Source organism: Macaca mulatta, chromosome X (assembly GCF_049350105.2).
Source record: "Macaca mulatta isolate MMU2019108-1 chromosome X, T2T-MMU8v2.0, whole genome shotgun sequence".
Lineage (NCBI taxonomy): Eukaryota > Metazoa > Chordata > Mammalia > Primates > Cercopithecidae > Macaca > Macaca mulatta.
Genome location: NC_133426.1, coordinates 34,246,076 through 34,251,179, shown reverse-complemented (window position 1 = coordinate 34,251,179; position 5,104 = coordinate 34,246,076).

Here is a 5,104-nt window from a genome sequence, read left to right as displayed (position 1 = left end):
TGTTTTATCTTTTTCATTAGGCCCAATTACATTGTCATACAGATGTCTGTTGCATTAAATTAAATGAAATAATTTACTTTTATAAGCCTCAGGCTAAATTACTTTATAGGATTCCACACTTTTTTTCAAAATTTTTTTAAAAGTTTAGCTACTGGTAATGACTAACATTAATATTTCCCTAATAGTTCTCACTATTTATCTTCATGATTTTTTTTCTAGCTAATGAAACTGTGGAAGATGGAAGTGTTTTGTATTTTCCCAACTAAGGTCATGTTTTACACATTTTGGCCTACAATAAATTAACTCATCATCCATATTTATTTCACAGATAAACATTATAATATTATTGGTAGAAAAGGTCAATTTATAGCTACTTTCTAACATTTCATAAACTAAAACTCAACAACAGACGACCTGATTTCTTCCATACTTATCGATACACATACAATTTTACTAGGTTGCAATACCTCTAATAAACACTTGTTTTCTGTTCTTAAGAACTAAACATTTTGCCCCAGAAATGTCAATATTGTTATGTAGTTTTGTAATAATCATTTAAAATGCCTGCATATAATGTAATGGAAATGCTATACTATGATTTAAATAACTACTTCCTCATTTTTGTATATTGACTGTCTTTGCTCCTTTTGTGACTAAGTCGATATCCCAACATACATGTTCTCACAGGGTATACATTTTCCACAGAGTATATTTCTTGATATGAATTTATTGTATGAGTGAGTACGTGGGTGCACATTCTTTTAGAATGATCTTGTTATATCTGGCTAGGGGGCTGAGTGGCTAAACCTCCTAGATACATGATCTTGGGTTAGACTCACTTAGAAGATACCTTGGCCTCAGTTTCCCCACCTCTTGAAAAGAATAACCAATTCTGAGCTTTCTTGTGAGGAGACCCTTTGGTTGCAAAAATAAAACAAAACAAAACTCCAGAAAAATCACTTAATTTCAAGGAAAAAATAAAGAAATTTCAAGAAAAGCAAAGCAGCAAACCATCTTACTTGAAACTCAACAAAAAATATGAAAAGTCTTCTGTGACCAAGGTCACTTCACCTTAACATCTCCTGTTTGTTTTATGGATTTTCCTTTTCTTTTTCTGTTTATGTCTGTGTTGCTCCCTTCTCTGCATCCCCCCTTCCTTTTCTTTTATTGACCACAATCTATCATGTTGAAATGCAAATGAGGGTACTTTCAACCCTGGAGGTTACATGACCTTCTATAACTAATGTCCACAATAAGTTATAAACGAATCTGTCCTCCAGATTCCCACAGGACAGAAACTATGTGTCCTGACTTAGATCAGAGGTCTGTTTAGCCACAATCACAGGAAGAAGTTATGTACTGAAGCATTTTAGATTCCCACTTCTGTTAGTGTGCTAAAGATGGAAATTCTCTGAAAAAGGTACCCAGGCTTGCAGGAATCCTAAAATGTATTATTTATAAATTTTGAAAGTACTTCACATCTATTAAAGTGATAGATTCATTTTTTATTCATGAGTATTATTCATCAATAATATTATCAATGTTATGTATTTCATCCACCAATAATCTTTTACTATATTTCATTTGTTGGACATAGTAGTATTTATTGTGGAAAAAGAATGGTAAGGCAGAGTCCTCTACATCTCCATCCATTTAACTTGAGAGTTTGTTAGAAATGTAGAATGTACTGAATAAGAATTTGCATTTTGTCTAGATGTTCAATAGGTTCCATGAGTACAGTGCCTACCTCATGTATCATTGCACTGGAAGTCAGGATACACAAAGTATTTAATTCCTGGATCTGTCTCTAACCCAGTTTGTTTAGTTCTGTGTCTATTTCTAGTCCATATCAAACAGGTTCATCTCCGTGTTGCTAGACTATGGACTAATTTTCTTCTCTGTAATTACTCAGTGCTTTTTAAGTGTCAACTCTTGACTTGATTACATAAAGTTCATCAATTTTATTTTGTGTATGTTATCCTACTGATGTTCTTAATTGCTCTGGTGAAAGTCTATGAAGTATAATAATGTCTAGAAATGTAGTTCACCCATATAATTATTTTTGTAAGTCTCTTCAATAAGAAATGTGATGGAACCTTTATTTCAGGTGGAGGAAAAAATACATTTCAAGCTAAGTGTTTCTTAGAAATATTTCCCTCATAATTCAACTACCTTTCTCTTCATGGTATTTTCATTATGAATGAAACTATGTTTCCCTATGTGCTTGCTACAGTTAGAAATTTGCTGTTTTACTCTTCCCTAACGACCACATGTAGATTACACATATATAATTTGTTGTGGATTTTAAAGAAAAAACAGGAGATTTCTTGAACTTTATATTTATTATGCTTAATTTTCCATTCTTCAATATGTTTGTTTCTCTTAGTTACTTGATGTAAACAGATATATTTCTCAAGAATTTCTGTGTAATAAATAAGTTGGAATAAATATCATATTGAATTAATCTCAACCCTGACATTGATGTATTTACTCATTCCTTTTTTTTGCAACAACATTGAACACCAGTGGTAGGGCACAATGCCATTAGTTTGGGAGTTCAGAAAGTAAATGTAAGCTGCAAGTAACTGCAGCTACTAAGGCAAAATTTTTATATTGCTATTTATTTTATTAGCAGGAACAGCAAAGATCTCTCTTCCTTCCTGTTGCCTTCCAATCTTCTCTAGTGCCTTTGCTGGCCAAAGGTAAGCATTTATTTATTTATTTATTTTTGCACAGGCCTATCATGTAGAATATTATTAAATGGTGGATTTGGAGTAGAGTATGGTACATGAGTGACTGACACAGTCCTCCCCTTTGGCTACGTGGCATTAAATTATAAACCACACCACATGTTTGAACTTCTACGTAGCAGCAATAATGGCTTCTTCATGGTTCTGCTAACAAGATGTGCCAATGTTTTATACAAAGACACTCATCTCTTCTTTCCTAAAAGAGTCTTAACAAATAAAGTATGCATCCCTGGGCGATGTGAAATCCATTTCTAGCTCTGTCACAAGCTATTCTGAATGCTCTGTAACCTAAACAGTAAGTAATAGAGTTAACTGTACCCCAGATCCTCATATAAAATAGTAACTGGAAAGGATAAGGGATAAAAAAAGTAAATACTATTACATGTACATATATATACACATATAACAGTCAAGAGAGAAAATATGCATATCTGATGTGTCTGTCATTTCTGTGGGTTATTATAAGGCCTGAGTTGATATAATTTCCTTCTTTCAAACCATTCCATATTATTTTTGTCCTCAGGAGAAACTTTAATTAATCTGGATTCTTTATCTGTCAGGATAACCCAAAACTATATTACTACAAGGTTTGACTCCTCATATTTTCTATGGGGGTGTTTTGGTTGCTAAACTTTTCTATGAGCATTTGCTATTGTACAATAAAGTAATAGAGAATCCTAAAGAATCTGCTGGGTTGCAGGCATAGCTTATTCTTTCCCATCACGTATCAGCAATACCATTTTTTTCTTGGCAGTCTGAAACAACCACTTCAGCCAGTGGAATAACCTCCTTGTCTGCCCATTGGCTCAGGGATATACACTAAATGTCCATGTATTTTACCAAAATATATCTTATTAATTGCTGTTCATCAGGTCCAGTCAATTTGATGTTATCAATATAGTGAAATATGGCATTCTGAGGCATATCATTATGAACATCTCTGTTAACTTCCTTATGGCAGAAAGTAGGCACATTGACATAACCCTGAAACAATGCAGTGAAAATGACCTTCTGCTACTGTGCCTCGCAAATCCATGTAGAGAAAAAAGCATTTGCCAGATCGATAATTATTTATCCATGCTAGAGTTGTGTTGATTTGTTCCAGTAAAGGTACCACAGCTGTAACAGTGGCTGTAATTAAATCAACGTCTGATTAAGTTTACAATCAGATGTCAGTCAGTTACATAGTCAGTCTCCAAGGTATGTGCAGGGCAAACAAATGAGTTAAATTGAATATTTTTTTTTTCAAGTCTTTGATGGTAGAACACAACTCAGCAGTTTTCTCTGGGAATCAGAAGTGCTTTTGGTTAATTTTCCTGGTGAAGAAAGGAAGTCAAAACAACTTGCATTTAGTCCTTTTCATTCTCACTGTCATCTATGATAGAAGGAGGTAATTACATATTAAAGAATTGGGAAAAACATAACCACAGAGTGAGTTTTTGCTCTACTGGCCCTAAAAGAGACTGACTTAGGCCAGTTCTACTCTTATCCCTAACCTCCATGCTTTTACTTAACTAATAGACCAGAGAGATAGTTTTGGTTCCCAGCAATTATTGTCAATTCATATGAGTGTCTAGCTATCTCTGAAACATCTGGATATTTATTTTTCTCCAGTATGCAATAACCTTTTAAATGACATTAGAAAATGTTGGAGATGGCTTCAAGAAATATTCACAGTCTTGCAGGGCTCTTCCTCAAGGGGGCCCGGATTCTCTATCAGTCCAAGGGCCGGAAGTTCATGAACTGGCTTAAGTCCAGAAATGTGAGAGTGAGTCACCGTTTGACAACTCAAGTCTGGTTTCTGGCTACAAGGCCTAGACATTTTTCTGCTATAGAGATGAAATAATATTTTTATAGACTGCTCATATATAAAATTTATTTGATGAATATGCTACTGCCAAAGATCCTATAGGTCAAAATATTGTAATTACCATTTTGTTCCTGCTGTCTGTTTTGTTAAATGTGTCCACCTTGTCTAAGATGGTTAAACACTATAACTTAGCCTTTGTCACTCTGAAATACTGTTAACCCCACTGAAATTGGTAGACTAATGGTGACATCTCCTACAATCTGCAGTACAAAAGAAAGATACCACAGAACATTTCCAAGAAGCTGGAGTTCCCACCTGAAGTTACAGTCATGGGCCACTTACTGAGGTTTCAGTCAGTAATAGACTGCATAAACCACAGTGGTTCCATAACACTATACTGGAGTTAAAACATTTCTATCACCTAGCATTTACTATGCTATATTTTACTGCTATTTTAGAGTATACTCCTATTTACAAAAAATGCTCATTGTAAACAGCCTCAGGCAGATCCTTTAGGAGGTACCCAGAAAAAGGTATTGTTATA